Consider the following 19,212-nt stretch of genomic DNA (forward strand, 5'->3'; position numbering starts at 1 on the left):
CCAGTGCACAGATAAAAAGTAGTGGGGACAAGGGACACCCCTGCTTCACTCCGGATTTTAAAAGGACATCCTGCGTCTTAAAACCGTTCACTAAAATCTTACTCGTGCAGTTATCGTAAAAGGCTCTTAGAGACAGTAAAAAGCCTTCCGGTATACCCATCTTCTCTAAAACCTTAAAAAGATAAAAATGCGACACTCTGTCAAAGGCCTTTTCGAAGTCTATGGATAAAATGGCCATTTTGCCATGCCTTGACTTCGTGTCGCTGATGCAGTCCTTTAAAAGGTTTAAGTTATCGTGAATCGCCCTCCCAGGGACGCCACAGACTTGGTTTTGGTGTATAATTTTATGTACTATCTGTTTCAGTCTGTTGGCGCATATTTTGGCCATGATTTTGTAATCGGCATTTAGAAGGGTGATGGGTCTCCAATTTCTGATATCTGTTTTGTCACCTTTCTTGTACAACAGAGACACATCACCCTTCCGCCAGGACCCTGGGAGGCTTTTGGAATTAAAAACTTCTGTAAAAAGAGAATAAAAATCCTCTTTTAAAATTCCATAAAATGTAACATAAAACTCGATGGGTATACCATCCGGACCAGGCACCTTGCCTGGTTTAAAACTACGTATGGTGTCTAAAATCTCCTGCTCCGAGATATCACGTAATAAAAAACTCTGTGAGACAGGATCTAAAACATCAGTAATCTCCTCTAATGAGTCCTTCATAAAACTTACATCCACACTCTTGGTGCTAAAAAGATCCGCATAAAAACCATGTACCTTTCCTAAAAGACCCTGTACGTCTGTGACTCCATCCAGTTCATTTAAAACACATTTTTTATCGGTGATTTTCTTAAAAAAATACCTGGAGCAGGTCTCGTTTTCTTCAAGGTGTTTAACTCTAGAGCGAAATATAATTTCTTTACCTCTCTGCTCCAGGCATTTGGCAATCTCTTTCTTTACATCTAAAATCTCTCGAGTCACATCAATGTCATGCTCTCTCATTTTGTACAGGGTCTGCAGACGGGTGTTTAAATCAGAATAAAAGGCCCGTTTCTCTTTGGCTTTGGAGATCCCAACCCTGATAAAATAATCCTTAATCTTAATCTTCATCTTTTCCCACCACTGGCTGGTGGGAATGTTGGGATCTCTTGCCCGTCTGCACTCTTTAAAAAAGGTAATAAAATCCGATAAAACCTGCGGATCTTGTAGAAGGGACACGTTCATCTTCCAGGCACTACTGGTTCTCCTTCTCTCGGCAAGGTTTGCTTTAAAAAATAAAACCTTGTGGTCAGAGAATGTGTTGGTAAAAACATCAGATCTAAAAGGTTGTACCTGGTGAGAGCAGAAGATAAAATCAATCCTGGAGCTGCAGGTGGTGTTGCTCCAGGTCACGCCGGCCTCTTCTGGTAAAAGCGGGTTGCATTTTTTAAAAACATCCGTAAGCAGGTGATCTGATACGATGTTTTTGAGCATGTTGGCAGTTTTGTCATAGTTCCTGCTTACGGAGTTAGAGAACCGGCGTTCCCCCCTTAAAACACAATTAAAATCTCCAGCTAAAACTAAGGGATAAGAACTGTTAATAAAAAGGGGTAAAATCTCCAACATTTCTGCTCTCACCTTCTTTTCTGGAGAACCATAAAAATTTAAAAACTGCCATCTAATACCATTTAATAAAACTCTGACCAATAAAATTCTGCCTGGTAAAATTTCATAAAAATTTTCAATAAAAACGTTCCCTTTAAAAAGAATGGCGACCCCTGCTGATCTGGACTCGTTAGATCCAGACCAGACTGATGGACCGTGCACCCAATCTTTTTCGTATTTCTTATATTGGGATTTGTGCGGGATGCCGCATTCCTGCAGGAAGAACGCGGAAGCAGCGAAAATGGTTAGATAGTTGAACAGGGCAGCCCGTCTCACTTTGCTCTCGAGGCTTCTTACGTTAAAAGTGAGACATGAAAGGTCCGCCATCATAGAGTGGGTTTAAGGATGGTGACATATCCTTCCACGGTGCTCAACTTAAAAACCACACTCTCCGGCTAAACCAGAGACCCCGCTGGAGCTCTCATACCCCCCCGCATCCGAATCCACAGTGAACAAAGATGATGCTGGAGAGGAACTCCCATCACTTAGCTGACCCCCCAGGACACCCGAGGCAGGAATGTCCGACAAATCCCAGATGGATGCCATGGGTAGCGTGTCCCCCCCAGGGGTCTGCAAGTCGGCTTCTTGTTGTTCATGTTTCCCCTCTGCAGGGGTGGGTACTCGGCTCGTGGCCACTTCCTCGGAGGTTGCCCTTGGGTCCCCCACCTGGCAGGGAGGGGGAGGGGCACTGGTGGATGGCACCTTAGGGGGACCGTCGGGTTTCGCTGCGCCAGCAGGTACTTCCTTAGGTCCCCCCCGTACCACCTCCGAGTACAGGGTGGCCCTTGAGCCTTTCCGCCTTTTCATTGCCGCCGCATCTCCCCCGGGGTCTTCTGCCTCGGGTACCCCCGCAGCCGGCGTGTCCTGCGGGCTGGGACCGGCTTCATTTGGACTCCCCTCTGGCCCCAGATTCTGGGGATGGGAGTCCATCGGCCTATCTGCAGCCCTCCTCTTAGTACGCCGCTGCTCTTTGGCTTTACCTTCCTCGTTTTGGGGGGGTCTGCTGGTGGTATCCATATCCTCCGGTTCCTCTCCATGGGGGGGTGCGGTTTGGTCTGCTGGTTTCCTTTGCTGCCCTTGCTGCTCCGTGTTCCGTGCCCTATGGCGACACTCAAAAAAAAGATGACCAACTCTGCCGCATGTATCACATTTCTTTGCCATAGGGCACTGGTTCGTCTCGTGCTCTGAACCACCACAATTCCTGCAGGTCACGCCGCAACTGTCTTTTTCATGGCCGTATTTTTTACAGTTGCGGCAGAAGGCTGGCATTCCCGCAAAATAGAGGTCGCCACTCACATTTCCCAGTTTAAAACGAGCGGGCGGTAATTTTAGACCCCCTGGGCAACCAGGGTCTTTTATACACGTGACCTGGAACCTCCATTTGGATGTCCAAATGCCAAACTCGTTCATAATTTTTCCCATACACTTCACTGATTTAAAGTAGCCTGCCAGGAACGCTTCAACCTCTTTCAGATCCGCGTAGGGAGAATACATTTTAATCACTACGAGTTTAGTCACATCCAGGACGTGCTCAATCAGTTGGACCCCCTCAAGCCGTGGATCTTTTTTGGAAGGAATTGCTGCAATCAAATCATGGAAAATACCTTTCTCCGTAAAGGTAACATCATATGTCCTTCGCTTGGGGTAATCCTGTATAGCCAGTATTTCTCGCTTTTGTATGTTAAAAACGCCCATGAGCACGTCCTCTACCACATACTTCAGGCCACGTGTATCCGCCGCTTCATTGTTAAAAACCACTCGTAAGGTGTTTTTAATCCGTGCATATGCCGGTATGGAACCAGGGTCCGCACCCATGGTTCCCAATAGCGCTTTTACAACCCGGTGTTGTAAAGTTATTCCTCAACTTGGCACAAGGCCAAGCGGGCTAGGGGGATCGCAACTCGTTTACTCGAGGACCTAGTCCCTCTCCCCAATAGCAGCAGGCAGGTTTAGCCCACCGAAGTGGGCGATCCCGCCAGGCTGAGGAGAGGGGTGCCTGAGATACCTTCCGGCTAAGACCTCCTGTACTAGGTACACTTTATCTTAGCCAAAAGGCCGAGAAGCGATAACCCGAAATGGGTTTCACCTGCAGCCCGGCCCGCCCAACTCCACTTCCAAGGCTTGAGGCAACACGCTCAGCCGGCACTCTGGGCGCACCCACAATGCACCCAGGGAGATGGAAGAGTTTTGCATAGCCCCGCCCCACGCCTTCTCAACCGCGCCCTCCCCCCCCCCCCCTCAGTCCTTCCTCTTGCACCGTGCTCACGCATCCTAGGCTTGCAGAGCCTGCTGCTGCTGCTGCAGGACTCGTCACCTCCCTACCCAGGATGGTTAAGCCGGCGATGACACTAGAAGCAAGCACTAGTTTGTCTCTGAAGGTGCGTCGGCCGGTCGGTTGGAGGGATCTCTTCGGACGGCCGCATTTCGAGTGGGGACGGATGGAAACTTTTTACCTGAAATGAGGGAAATTGGCTTCGGCCCCATAGGGCTTTATTGCCTTTCCCTGGGCCGGCATTAGTAGACCCTAGTAAGGAGAATAATAGAATGGCATGGTTATCCGAAGAACTTAAAAACATACAGCAGGCCTTTTTTTCCCGCCATACATACATAACTACAGATTTTATATTTTTTTTACACACACACACATATATATATATATATATATATATATATATATATCTCTATCACACACACACACACAATCGTAAATCTATCTTTAATCTATATCTACAAAATCTATAATTCAGAAATAATCCATATCTATATTCTACGTAATTAATAAAGATAGATTAGATAGGATAGGATAGGATAGGATAGACACATACATGCATACATACTGTATGCAAATGAGCCAGGTATTTGGAATGCTGATGATGTCACTCCCTTGTGATGTCATACATACATACTGTATGCAAATGAGCCAGGTGTTTGGAATGCTGATGATGTCACTCCCTTGTGATGTCATGAGCCAGGTGTATGGCAGGCTGATGTCACTCCATTGTGATGTCATCAATTTAGAAGCATAAATAGCGGGCTTGGCAGCGATTTCAGTCAGTCTCTGCTGCAGCTGGGAGACGGGAGATGATCTTTATCTCTACCAAGAAGCTGCAGAACTACCGGCAACTGCAGAACTACCGGCAACTGCAGAACTACCGGCAACTGCAGAACTACCGGCAACTGCAAAACTACCGGCAACTGCAAAACTACCGGCAACTGCAAAACTACCGGCAACTGCTGAACTTCCGGCAACTGCTGAACTTCCGGCAACTGCTGAACTTCCGGCAACTGCTGAACTTCCGGCAACTGCTGAACTACCGGCAACTGCTGAACTACCGGCAACTGCTGAACTACCGGTAACTGCAGAACTACCAGTAACTGCAGAACTACCAGTAACTGCAGAACTACCAGTAACTGCATCATTTTTATTTTATTCAATATAGGTTTTATTGGTTTCATGGAGGGGGGGAAACTTTTGCCTTATCTCAAAGCAATGTAAAAATAACTTTGACAATGAAACTTAATAAATAAATTTCGAGTTGAACTATATAATGTTTGTCTGTGATATTTTATAAGGTCTACAAACAGGGGAAGGGGGGGGAGCGGTAAGGGAGGGTAGGTATCTATGACACGGGAGAAAGAGAAAATAAAACAAAAAGGGGGAGGGGGGGCGCTCCGGGATTGCTGTTTCTCTTTACGATTGTGGTTTAAACGTGTTACTCACATGTCCCTGTCTGTAACCACCTAGTAAATAGGGGTGAGCTCCGGGCATCTATCCATATCGCCCAGGTGTGATACAATTTATCATAGCCTGACGGCTCATCTAGAAGCCTCATTCTCTCCCTACGCTCTATTTCGTGGATCAGTTATTTTTAGCGGAGTGCATTTTTAATGCAGCACACAAGGGGGAGACAGCGGCCTACCAAAATCTAGTTGGCTGCTGCTGTGGCTTTCTTTTTTTTTTAAAAAAAAGGTAGGTTCCGTTCTTCCACGGTGAGGAATAGGCAGGGAGGTTCCGTTTTTGCCAGCTGGGGAATGCTTATAGGCAAGGCCTTATCCCTGCTGGTGCATGTAACGTCAGACCACGTTTCAGACATGCAGCAGCGGCAGCAGCAGCATTCATTCAGTCAGTGGCTCACAAACGAGCTCCGTGCAAGTTTACATTAAACAGACACATTTCTCTCTTTACTGTATTGACTGCGGTCTTTAGCGAGCGGTTGAACTGTTTCTGTGTCCATGCATTGAATAAAGCAATACATCCTTTTAAAGTAGACGTCCGTTCGTTGGAGTTCTTTGCTCCCCGAGTGTTGCTCCATCTGTAAGCGTTGGCCTGGATCTTCATGGACGAATACTGCCCATCCCACGTGGAGCGTGTATCTCAGCCCGCGTGGAGTGCTGCAGTCCAATGAGGTATTCCGTGCCGCATAGCAAGCCTCGGGCCTGTGTGATTGGGGGTCCACCGCTGTCTGTCCACTCTGAAGCACACATCCGGGGCCGGCCGCTTTTCGACTACCAGCGACTGCAGGTCACTCACACAGGCTGGTTGGAATGGCCTAGCATTATCCTGATCCGGAGGTGTAACTTGAAGCTGCGGGGCCCCAGTACAAAGTCTGGGACTGGGCCCTCAAACTATAAAGCTTCATTGATAGCATTGGTTTACAATGTGGGGAAGAGAGACTTTATGGGCCCCCTAGGGCTCCGGGCCCCAGGTGCGACCGCACCCCCTGCACATACACCCATGACCCGAATACGTGGAGCATACAGATGCAGGCTGCCAGGATACGCTGTGCCTGCCCGATGTTTCCAACTTGGCTATTAGCGCAGCGGTAGGTACGAACTATAGAGTGCGGCTGGCATATGAACTGGTGTGTGTTGTTTTGCTTCCAGTTGTACCTGTGCTGTGCACACTCTGGCAGACGCAGCTGCTCAGTGGATACAATGTTGCGAGCAGACGGGCTGAGTGTCAATCAAAGTGCTTGGGTGGTGGTAGCAGCAGCCGCCGCCACAGCTGCGCTGCACCTCTTGCTCGTCGGTGTTATTTTTCTGCTTTTGGAAACTGTTGTAGGAAAGGGGGTGCACCGGTCCTGGAGGTACTGCAATACCAGGTCAATGCGCGGAGTGGACAGAGCAAGCTCTTTTTCCAGCTCCCTGTTCTAAAAATCCATTTAATATATGGTCCCCAGATAGGGGACGTATCAGATATTAAACTGATAAGAACAGATTTTTTTTTAAGTTGACAAGCCCTCCATATGGGGGGCGTTTTTATTTGTCCAACACATATTTACATAGACGTTTTGTCAATTGTTAAAAACAGTACATTAAAACATATTAAACAACACATTAAAACATACCATTTAAAACATTCGTCTACATAAAATACATGTTAAAAATACAGAACAAGATAATATCACATAAAAGGGCCCTTGGTGGCATCATATTATGGAGCTCCATTCTGATAAAAGCCATTTTCTCGCTAAAATCGGGAAATTTTTCTTATCCACTAAAAAGTACTGGTGCATCTCATTAAGAGTAATGGCTAAAATGTCCTTCACAGTTAAAATTTCATGTTTAAAAACTAAAATGTTTCTGGATTTCCATAGAGCTGCTTTGACCGAATTGACCATCTTCCATGCCATAATTTTCTGAGTCCGTGTGGGGCATTCCAGGCATCCATACAGGACGGCATCCAATGTTAGTCTCTTACGTCCTGTTATCTTAATCAGTAGCGGCAATATCTTAGTCCATACTCTTTTTGTAATGTAGCAGGTCCACATCAGGTGGGTCGTCGTCTCTTCTCCTGCACATCCTGGTCTTGGGCACGCGGCAGTGCTGGTCAAACCTCTACGATGCTGGAATGCCCGGCACGGAAGACAGTCATGGACGCAGCTCCAGGCCAGATCTTTCTGTGAATTAAAAATATAATAATTAACCATTGTCCAAGTTTCTTTGCTTTGTCTTTCGTTAAAATTACTTACTTGAACATAAAAACCACTTTTCTTAATATCCTTTAAAATGACTTTACTATTCATTAAAACTTGTGGGCTTTTGCCAGTAAAATCATATAAAATCGCTATTTTCTCTAAAATCTTGTATTCTCCGGGCAGATTAAAAGAGTAAGGGGAATTTAAAACCGTCTTGAACCAATTGTTCCTCCTCATAAAATAGCCTGTGTTATACCGGATAAAATAGGACCAATAGTGGTTTTTAAAAAGAGCACCAATACACAAACTAAAATACTTTGTATATAAAAAGGCTTTAAAATCAGGGAAATCTTTTCCTCCCATCTCCTTCGGCTTCATCACGATTTCCCTGCTGAGTTTCTCCATCTTGGAGCTCCATAAAAATGTGAAGCATGCTTTAACAATTTTATTAAAAACTCTGCCAGGAGGGGGAAAAACTAAACTCAGGTACAATAAAATAGGTAAAATCACAGATTTGGTGATTAAAACCTTCCCCTCCATGGTCAGCTGCCGCATGCTCCACATACAGATTTTCTTGTTTATCTTTTGTGCCACCAAGTCCCAGCTGTTAAGACCTCTGTTATCCTCGTTGAAGGAGACTCCTAAAATCTGCACCGAGTCGGACACAGGAATGGGGACATCTGGCAAGGGCAGGTCCCCGATGTTTAAAACACTACTTTTGTTAAAATTGACTTTAAAACCCGAGGCGCAGCAATAAAACTCAATTTGCCTTGATGCTCTCTGGATTGACAGGGTGTCCCTTCCAAGAATTGCCACATCGTCCATGTACCCCACTACTTTAGCCTCGATCCCCCCCCCGCCGGGCAGGGGGATCCCACGGATCTGCTTGTCCCGCCGTATGGTGCATAAAAGAGGCTCTAATGCGCATATAAAAAGTAGTGGGGACAAGGGACACCCCTGCTTCACCCCGGAGTTTAAAAGCACTTCCTGTGTCCTAAAACCGTTGACTAAAATTCTACTCGTGCAGTTGTTGTAAAACGCTTTTAAAGACAATAAAAAACCTTCCGGTATACCCATTCTCTCTAAAACCTTAAAAAGATAAAAATGCGACACGCGGTCAAAGGCTTTTTCAAAGTCGATAGTTAAAATTGCCATTTTTCCGCTTCTTGATTTTGTGTCGCTAATACAATCTTTGATCAGGTTAAGATTCTCCCATATTGCCCTCCCGGGCACCCCACAGACCTGGTTGGGGTGTACAACTTTGCTTATTACGGTCTTGAGGCGGTTTGCACATATTTTGGCCATTATCTTGTAGTCACTGTTCAGAAGGGTGATCGGTCTCCAGTTCTTGATGTCCGTCTTGTCTCCTTTCTTGTATAAAAGAGACACGTCACCCTTCTTCCAGGACCCCGGGAGGGCTTTAGACATAAAAACCTCAGTAAAAAGGGAGAAAAGGTCATCCTTAAAAATACCAAAAAAGGTGACATAAAACTCTATGGGTATACCATCGGGCCCAGGCACCTTACCTGGTTTAAAACTCTTAATAGTGTCTAAAATCTCCTGTTCTGTGATGTCCCTTAGTAAAATCTCACGAGAACCAGGATCTAAAACGTCGGTAATCTCCTTCAACGAGTCATTCATAAAATCACTGTCAACAGGTTTAGTATTAAAAAGATCCGCATAAAAACCATACACTTTCTTTAAAATACCCTGTATGTCCTTGGTGCCATCGAGATCATCGAGGACTGTCCGCTTGTCTCTTATCTTCTTGAAGAAGTACCTGGAGCAGGTCTCGTTCTCCTCCAGGTGTTGCACTTTCGAACGGAATATAATTTCTTTTCCCCTCTGCTCCAGGCACCGGGCGATCTCTTTCTTCACCTCGATGATCTCGTGGTCCACCTCTATGTCATGTTCTCTGAACTTATACAGGGTCTGCAGGCGAGTATTCAGATTAGAATAAAATGTACGTTTGGCTTTAGCTTTAGCGATCCCAACCTTGATAAAAAATGTTTTTATTTTCAGTTTCATCATCTCCCACCACTGGCTGGTGGGAGTGTTGGGATCTTTTACTCGCCTGCAGTCTTTATAAAAAGTGATAAAATCAGATAAAACCTGCGGATCTTCTAAAAGGGACACGTTAAACTTCCAGGCATTCTTACCGGATTTTCTCTTTAAAACTGAATCAACTTTAAAATATAAAAGCTTATGATCCGAGAAAACATTGGTAAAAAGGTCACATCTAAAAGGCAGTATTTGGTAAGAGCAGAACATAAAATCGATCCTGGAGCTGCACAGTCTGTTGCTCCAGGTAACACCGGCTTCCTCTGATGCGTTGGGGTTGCATTTTTTGTAAGCATCAGTGAGCTTGGCGTCTGAGATGATGTTTTTTAGCAAGGCTGAGGTTTTATCATAATTTCTGCTCACTGAGCTTGAAAGCCGGCGTTCCCCCTTTAAAATACAATTAAAATCTCCCGCTAAAATCAGAGGATCTGAATCGTTTAAAAAAAGGGGTAAAATCTCTAACATTTCTGCTCGGGTGTTTTTATCTGTTGCACCATAAAAATTTAAAAACTGCCACTTTACTCCGTTAATAAAAGCTTTGACCAATAAAATTCTGCCTGGTAAAATTTCGTTAATAACGTCAATTAAAACGTTTCCTTTAAAAAGAATGGCGACCCCCGCTGATCTGGTCTCGTTAGAGCCGGACCAGACCGACGGTCCATGTACCCAGTCCTCTTGGTATTTTTTGTACTGGGCTCTATGCGGGATCCCGCACTCCTGCAGGAAAAAGACGGAGGCAGCGAAAATCGTCAGGTAGTTGAAGAGGGCGACCCTCCTCACGTGGCTCTCGATGCTTCTGACGTTAAACGTGAGTCCCGATAGAGCAGCCATGGGGAACTAGGAAATGTGTGGGTCTCTGCTCAGATGTCCCCGGGCAAGCCAAAGACCTCGCTGACACTCTCACACCCCCCCGCATCCGAGTCCATCGTAAATGTCGATGCTGGAGAGGAACCTACCTCGCTTAGTGGACCCCCAACGGTGCCCGAGAGAGGGATTTGCGTAAAGTCCCATACTGATTCTATTTCTACTGGGAACTCCAAGGGGGCTGGCAGGCCAGCTCCCGTGCTCATATCTGACCCCTCCGCCGGGGTGGGTACTCGGCTCTCGCATGTATCTCTGCCCTCGGAGGTGGCACCCCGCGCCCCCTCCTGGCAGGGAGGGGGAGGGGCCTTCTGGGCTGACACCGCAGGGGGTACTTCCCCAGGGTCCTCCAACTGAGTCGGAATCTCCGGGGTTCCCCCCTGCACCACCTCCGAATAGAGCCTGCCTCCCGAGCCTTTCCGCCTTTTCTGTGTTGCTGCCGCCGTGCCCCCTGGGTCCTCCACCTCAGGCACCGCTTGAGCGGGCATCTTGGGAGGGCCTGGACCGGCTTCCCCGGCTCTACCACCTCCACCGGTTTCCCGGGAGGGAGAGCCTGTCCGCCGGTCACTCACCCTCCTCTTGATGCTCCGCTGCTCCTTACTGGTCTGGGGGGGTCCACTGGAGACCTCCATCTCCTCAGGTTCCTCTCCCTGGGGGGGTGCTTTCCGGTCATCTGGCTGCCCTGGCTGCTCCTTCGGTCCGGGTCGCCCTTGCTGCTCCGTCTTCTGTGCTCTGTGGGGGCAAAACGTGTAGAGGTGACCAACACTGCCGCAGAAATAACAACCTTTGCCTTTTTTACACTCGCTTGTTTCGTGATCAGTGCCCCCACATTTCTTGCATGTACTCGCACAGTTTTCTTTTTGGTGACCGTATGTTGAACAAACCCTGCAGAAGTCGGGCATTCCCGCAAAGTACAGGTCGCCATTCACTTTGCCCAATTTAAAACGCGCGGGCGGTAAGATCACTCCCCCCGGCCAACTGGGGTCACTTACACACGTGGCCTGGAAACGCCACTTCGAGGTCCAAATGCCAAACTCGTTCATAATCTTTCCCATACATCTGACCGATTTAAAATATCGTGATAGGAAAGCCTCAACCTCTTTCACGTCAATGTAGGGAGAATACATCTTAATCACCACGAGTTTAGTTATGTCGAGGACGTGCTCGACCAGCAAGACCCCCTCAAGCTTCGGATCTTTCTTCTCTGGAATGGCCGCCACCAGATCTCGTAATATGCCAGTTTCAGTTAGGGTAACGTCATAGATCCGTCGCTTGGGGTAGTCTTGGATCGCTAGAATCTCTCTCTTTTGCACATTAAATGCTCCTTGTAGCACGTCCTCAACCACATACCTCAGGCCACGTGTATCCGCACTATTCGTAAAAGAGACACGTACTGTGTTCTTAATCCGCGCATATGCCGGTATTTCTTGTGGGCTTTCGCCCATGTTGGAATGGAAGGTACGTCACAAACCGCTTTGTGACACCACAAAATATAGCGCCCTCCTCTGGCCCGGAGACCAGAAGAGGCAGGGGGATCGCAACCCGTTTACCCTGGGACTAATCCCTCTCCCCGATAGCAGCAGGCGGGTGAAGCCCACCGGAGTGGGCGATCCCGCCAGGCAGAGGAGAGGGGTACCCGAGTTACCTTCTGACTAAGACCGCCTGTACCAGGTACACTTGATCTTAGCCAAAAGGCCGAGAAGCGATAACCCGAAATGGGTTTCACCTGCAGCCCGGCCCGCCCAACTCCACTTCCAAGGCTTGAGGCAACACGCTCAGCCGGCACTCTGGGCGCACCCACAATGCACCCAGGGAGATGGAAGAGTTTTGCATAGCCCCGCCCCACGCCTTCTCAACCGCGCCCCCCCCCCCTCAGTCCTTCCTCTTGCACCGTGCTCACGCATCCTAGGCTTGCAGAGCCTGCTGCTGCTGCTGCAGGACTCGTCACCTCCCTACCCAGGATGGTTAAGCCGGCGATGACACTAGAAGCAAGCACTAGTTTGTCTCTGAAGATGCGTCGGCCGGTCGGTTGGAGGGATCTCTTCGGCCGGCCGCATTTCGAGTGGGGACGGATGGAAACTTTTTACCTGAAATGAGGGAAATTGGCTTCGGCCCCATAGGGCTTTATTGCCTTTCCCTGGGCCGGCATTAGTAGACCCTAGTAAGGAGAATAATAGAATGGCATGGTTATCCGAAGAACTTAAAAACATACAGCAGGCCTTTTTTTCCCGCCATACATACATAACTACAGATTTTATATTTTTTTTACATATATATATATATATATATATATATATATATCTATCACACACACACACACACACAATCGTAAATCTATCTTTAATCTATATCTACAAAATCTATAATTCAGAAATAATCCATATCTATATTCTACGTAATTAATAAAGATAGATTAGATAGGATAGGATAGGATAGGATAGACACATACATGCATACATACTGTATGCAAATGAGCCAGGTATTTGGAATGCTGATGATGTCACTCCCTTGTGATGTCATACATACATACTGTATGCAAATGAGCCAGGTGTTTGGAATGCTGATGATGTCACTCCCTTGTGATGTCATGAGCCAGGTGTATGGCAGGCTGATGTCACTCCATTGTGATGTCATCAATTTAGAAGCATAAATAGCGGGCTTGGCAGCGATTTCAGTCAGTCTCTGCTGCAGCTGGGAGACGGGAGATGGTCTTTATCTCTACCAAGAAGCTGCAGAACTACCGGCAACTGCTGAACTTCCGGCAAATGCTGAACTTCCGGCAACTGCTGAACTTCCGGCAACTGCTGAACTTCCGGCAACTGCTGAACTTCCGGCAAATGCTGAACTTCCGGCAAATGCTGAACTTCCGGCAACTGCTGAACTTCCGGCAACTGCTGAACTACCGGCAACTGCTGAACTTCCGGCAACTGCTGAACTACCGGCAACTGCTGAACTACCGGCAACTGCTGAACTACCGGCAACTGCTGAACTACCAGTAACTGCATCATTTTTATTTTATTCAATATAGGTTTTATTGGTTTCATGGAGGGGGGGAAACTTTTGCCTTATCTCAAAGCAATGTAAAAATAACTTTGACAATGAAACTTAATAAATAAATTTCGAGTTGAACTATATAATGTTTGTCTGTGATATTTTATAAGGTCTACAAACAGGGGAATGGGGGGGGGAGCGGTAAGGGAGGGTAGGTATCTATGACACGGGAGAAAGAGAAAATAAAACAAAAAGGGGGAGGGGGGGCGCTCCGGGATTGCTGTTTCTCTTTACGATTGTGGTTTAAACGTGTTACTCACATGTCCCTGTCTGTAACCACCTAGTAAATAGGGGTGAGCTCCGGGCATCTATCCATATCGCCCAGGTGTGATACAATTTATCATAGCCTGACGGCTCATCTAGAAGCCTCATTCTCTCCCTACGCTCTATTTCGTGGATCAGTTATTTTTAGCGGAGTGCATTTTTAATGCAGCACACAAGGGGGAGACAGCGGCCTACCAAAATCGAGTTGGCTGCTGCTGTGGCTTTCTTTTTTTTTTAAAAAAAAGGTAGGTTCCGTTCTTCCACGGTGAGGAATAGGCAGGGAGGTTCCGTTTTTGCCAGCTGGGGAATGCTTATAGGCAAGGCCTTATCCCTGCTGGTGCATGTAACGTCAGACCACGTTTCAGACATGCAGCAGCGGCAGCAGCAGCATTCATTCAGTCAGTGGCTCACAAACGAGCTCCGTGCAAGTTTACATTAAACAGACACATTTCTCTCTTTACTGTATTGACTGCGGTCTTTAGCGAGCGGTTGAACTGTTTCTGTGTCCATGCATTGAATAAAGCAATACATCCTTTTAAAGTAGACGTCCGTTCGTTGGAGTTCTTTGCTCCCCGGGTGTTGCTCCATCTGTAAGCGTTGGCCTGGATCAGCATGGACGGAATACTGCCCATCCCACGTGGAGCGTGTATCTCAGCCCGCGTGGAGTGCTGCAGTCCAATGAGGTATTCCGTGCCGCATAGCAAGCCTCGGGCCTGTGTGATTGGGGGTCCACCGCTGTCTGTCCACTCTGAAGCACACATCCGGGGCCGGCCGCTTTTCGACTACCAGCGACTGCAGGTCACTCACACAGGCTGGTTGGAATGGCCTAGCATTATCCTGATCCGGAGGTGTAACTTGAAGCTGCGGGGCCCCAGTACAAAGTCTGGGACTGGGCCCTCAAACTATAAAGCTTCATTGATAGCATTGGTTTACAATGTGGGGAAGAGAGACTTTATGGGCCCCCTAGGGCTCCGGGCCCCAGGTGCGACCGCACCCCCTGCACATACACCCATGACCCGAATACGTGGAGCATACAGATGCAGGATGCCAGGATACGCTGTGCCTGCCCGATGTTTCCAACTTGGCTATTAGCGCAGCGGTAGGTACGAACTATAGAGTGCGGCTGGCATATGAACTGGTGTGTGTTGTTTTGCTTCCAGTTGTACCTGTGCTGTGCACAGTGGATACAATGTTGCGAGCTCCACGGCTGCAGACGGGCTGAGTGTCAGTCAAAGTGCTGGTTTGTTAGCAGCAGCAGAAGAAGCCACAGCTGCGCTGCACCTCTTGCTCGTCAGTTTTGTTTTTCTGCTTTTGGAAACTGCTGTAGGAAAGGGGGTGCACCGGTCCTGGAGGTACTGCAATACCAGGTCAATGCGCGGAGTGGACAGAGCAAGCTCTTTTTCCAGCTCCCTGTTCTAAAAATCCATTTAATATATGGTCCCCAGATAGGGGACGTATCAGATATTAAACTGATAAGAACAGATTTTTTTTTAAGTTAACATCCCCATTGCTGGGGTGACTTTATTTTACACAAAGAGTTTTACAATCGTCATCAAAAGGAAACATTTCTGTGAACATTTTAAAACGTAAAATGCTCTAAAAAAAAAACTCTTTAAATACAGATACAAATACATATAAAATGGGCACTTGGTGGCATCAAATTATGGAACTCCACTCACTTAAAAGCCATTTTCTAGATAAAATTGGAAAGTTTTTCTTGTCTATTAAAAAATAATCATATAATTCGCTAAGACAAATAGCTAAAACGTCCTGCACTGATAAAACCTCATGTTTGAACAGTAAAATATTTCGGGCCTTCCACAGAGCCGTCTTCACGCAGTTAACGATCTTCCATGCCATTATCTTCTCGGTCCTCGTGGGGCATTCCAGGCATCCATATAGCACGGTCTCCATCTTTATTCTTTTTATCCGGGTGATTTTGGTTATCAGAGGGCTTATTTTAGTCCATATTAGTTTAGAAAAATAGCAGGTCCACATAATGTGTTGCACTGTTTCGTCCTCACGACATGCAGGTCTTGGGCAGGCGGCAGAGTTGGTCAGCCCTCTTCGATGCTGGAATGCCCGGCATAGAAGACACTCGTGAACACAGCTCCAGGCAAGGTCCTTCTGTGGGTTAAAAAGAGAGTTGTCGTTAACTATTGTCCATATTTCTTTTGTTCTCTCTTCATTAAAATTCCCTGCAGGCACCATAAAACCACTTTCCTTGATGTCTTTATAAGTTTTCTTACTATTTAAAAGGTATTGCACCGTCTTACCACTAAAATCATATAAAATCACTATCTTGGCTAAAATCTTGTATTCACTTGACAGGTTAAAAGAGTAGGGGGAACTTAAAACCGTGGAGAACCACCCGTGTCTTCTCATAAAATAACCTGTATTAAAACGAATAAAATACGACCAGTAGTGATTTTTAAAAACAGCGCTAAGACACATGCTAAAATATTTCGTTAAAAGAAAAGCTCTAAAATCAGGGAAATCCTTCCCCCCCATGGCTTTGGGTTTTAAAACTATCTCTCTTCTGAGCTTTTCCATTTTGGAGTTCCATAAAAATGTGAAGCATGCCTTTGTGATCTTCTTTAGCAGCCGGTCTGGAGGGGGAAACACCATACTTAAATATAATAAAATGGGTAAAATAATCATCTTCGTTATTAAAACCTTCCCCTCCAGCGTCAGCTGCCGCATGCTCCACATACACAACTTTTGGTTTATTTTTTGTGCCACCAAGTCCCAACTGGTAAAACCGTTGTTGGACTCATTAAAGGAGACACCTAAAATCTGCACGGTATCGGAAGCCGGTACAGGAATGTCCGTTAAAAGCATGTCCCCAATGTTTAAAATACTGCTTTTATTAAAATTCACTTTAAAACCGGAGGAGCAGCAAAAATACTGAATTTGTTTTAAAGTCTTCTGAATTGAGAGGGTGTCCCTGCAGAGCACCGCAACGTCATCCATGTACCCCACTACTTTAGCCTCGACACACCCCCCCACCCGGTAGGGGGATGCCACGAACTTGCTTGTCCTTCCGTAATGCGCATAAAAGAGGCTCCAGTGCACAGATAAAAAGTAGTGGGGACAAGGGACACCCCTGCTTCACTCCGGATTTTAAAAGGACATCCTGCGTCTTAAAACCGTTCACTAAAATCTTACTCGTGCAGTTATCGTAAAAGGCTCTTAGAGACAGTAAAAAGCCTTCCGGTATACCCATCTTCTCTAAAACCTTAAAAAGATAAAAATGCGACACTCTGTCAAAGGCCTTTTCGAAGTCTATGGATAAAATGGCCATTTTGCCATGCCTTGACTTCGTGTCGCTGATGCAGTCCTTTAAAAGGTTTAAGTTATCGTGAATCGCCCTCCCAGGGACGCCACAGACTTGGTTTTGGTGTATAATTTTATGTACTATCTGTTTCAGTCTGTTGGCGCATATTTTGGCCATGATTTTGTAATCGGCATTTAGAAGGGTGATGGGTCTCCAATTTCTGATATCTGTTTTGTCACCTTTCTTGTACAACAGAGACACATCACCCTTCCGCCAGGACCCTGGGAGGCTTTTGGAATTAAAAACTTCTGTAAAAAGAGAATAAAAATCCTCTTTTAAAATTCCATAAAATGTAACATAAAACTCGATGGGTATACCATCCGGACCAGGCACCTTGCCTGGTTTAAAACTACGTATGGTGTCTAAAATCTCCTGCTCCGAGATATCACGTAATAAAAAACTCTGTGAGACAGGATCTAAAACATCAGTAATCTCCTCTAATGAGTCCTTCATAAAACTTACATCCACACTCTTGGTGCTAAAAAGATCCGCATAAAAACCATGTACCTTTCCTAAAAGACCCTGTACGTCTGTGACTCCATCCAGTTCATTTAAAACACATTTTTTATCGGTGATTTTCTTAAAAAAATACCTGGAGCAGGTCTCGTTTTCTTCAAGGTGTTTAACTCTAGAGCGAAATATAATTTCTTTACCTCTCTGCTCCAGGCATTTGGCAATCTCTTTCTTTACATCTAAAATCTCTCGAGTCACATCAATGTCATGCTCTCTCATTTTGTACAGGGTCTGCAGACGGGTGTTTAAATCAGAATAAAAGGCCCGTTTCTCTTTGGCTTTGGAGATCCCAACCCTGATAAAATAGTCCTTAATCTTCATCTTCATCTTTTCCCACCACTGGCTGGTGGGAATGTTGGGATCTCTTGCCCGTCTGCACTCTTTAAAAAAGGTAATAAAATCCGATAAAACCTGCGGATCTTGTAGAAGGGACACGTTCATCTTCCAGGCACTACTGGTTCTCCTTCTCTCGGCAAGGTTTGCTTTAAAAAATAAAACCTTGTGGTCAGAGAATGTGTTGGTAAAAACATCAGATCTAAAAGGTTGTACCTGGTGAGAGCAGAAGATAAAATCAATCCTGGAGCTGCAGGTGGTGTTGCTCCAGGTCACGCCGGCCTCTTCTGGTAAAAGCGGGTTGCATTTTTTAAAAACATCCGTAAGCAGGTGATCTGATACGATGTTTTTGAGCATGTTGGCAGTTTTGTCATAGTTCCTGTTTACGGAGTTAGAGAACCGGCGTTCCCCCCTTAAAACACAATTAAAATCTCCAGCTAAAACTAAGGGATAAGAACTGTTAATAAAAAGGGGTAAAATCTCCAACATTTCTGCTCTCACCTTCTTTTCTGGAGAACCATAAAAATTTAAAAACTGCCATCTAATACCATTTAATAAAACTCTGACCAATAAAATTCTGCCTGGTAAAATTTCATAAAAATTTTCAATAAAAACGTTCCCTTTAAAAAGAATGGCGACCCCTGCTGATCTGGACTCGTTAGATCCAGACCAGACTGATGGACCGTGCACCCAATCTTTTTCGTATTTCTTATATTGGGATTTGTGCGGGATGCCGCATTCTTGCAGGAAGAACACGGAAGCAGCGAAAATGGTTAGATAGTTGAACAGGGCAGCCCGTCTCACTTTGCTCTCGAGGCTTCTTACGTTAAAAGTGAGACATGAAAGGTCCGCCATCATAGAGTGGGTTTAAGGATGGTGACATATCCTTCCACGGTGCTCAACTTAAAAACCACACTCTCCGGCTAAACCAGAGACCCCGCTGGAGCTCTCATACCCCCCCGCATCCGAATCCACAGTGAACAAAGATGATGCTGGAGAGGAACTCCCATCACTTAGCTGACCCCCCAGGACACCCGAGGCAGGAATGTCCGACAAATCCCAGATGGATGCCATGGGTAGCGTGTCCACCCCAGGGGTCGGCAAGTCGGCTTCTTGTTGTTCATGTTTCCCCTCTGCAGGGGTGGGTACTCGGCTCGTGGCCACTTCCTCGGAGGTTGCCCTTGGGTCCCCCACCTGGCAGGGAGGGGGAGGGGCACTGGTGGATGGCA

At 46.3% G+C, this 19,212-nt stretch overlaps 2 pseudogenes; both read right to left on the reverse strand.

The window, feature by feature from the left end:
* Positions 1 to 6,710: 6,710 nt before the first annotated feature.
* Positions 6,711 to 6,887, reverse strand: LOC136574117 (U2 spliceosomal RNA; annotated as a pseudogene).
* An 8,243-nt stretch (positions 6,888 to 15,130) lies between these two features.
* On the reverse strand, positions 15,131 to 15,299 carry LOC136574093 (U2 spliceosomal RNA; annotated as a pseudogene).
* Positions 15,300 to 19,212: the final 3,913 nt, after the last annotated feature.

Source organism: Eleutherodactylus coqui, chromosome 7 (genome assembly GCF_035609145.1).
Source record: "Eleutherodactylus coqui strain aEleCoq1 chromosome 7, aEleCoq1.hap1, whole genome shotgun sequence".
Classification (NCBI taxonomy): Eukaryota; Metazoa; Chordata; class Amphibia; order Anura; family Eleutherodactylidae; genus Eleutherodactylus; species Eleutherodactylus coqui.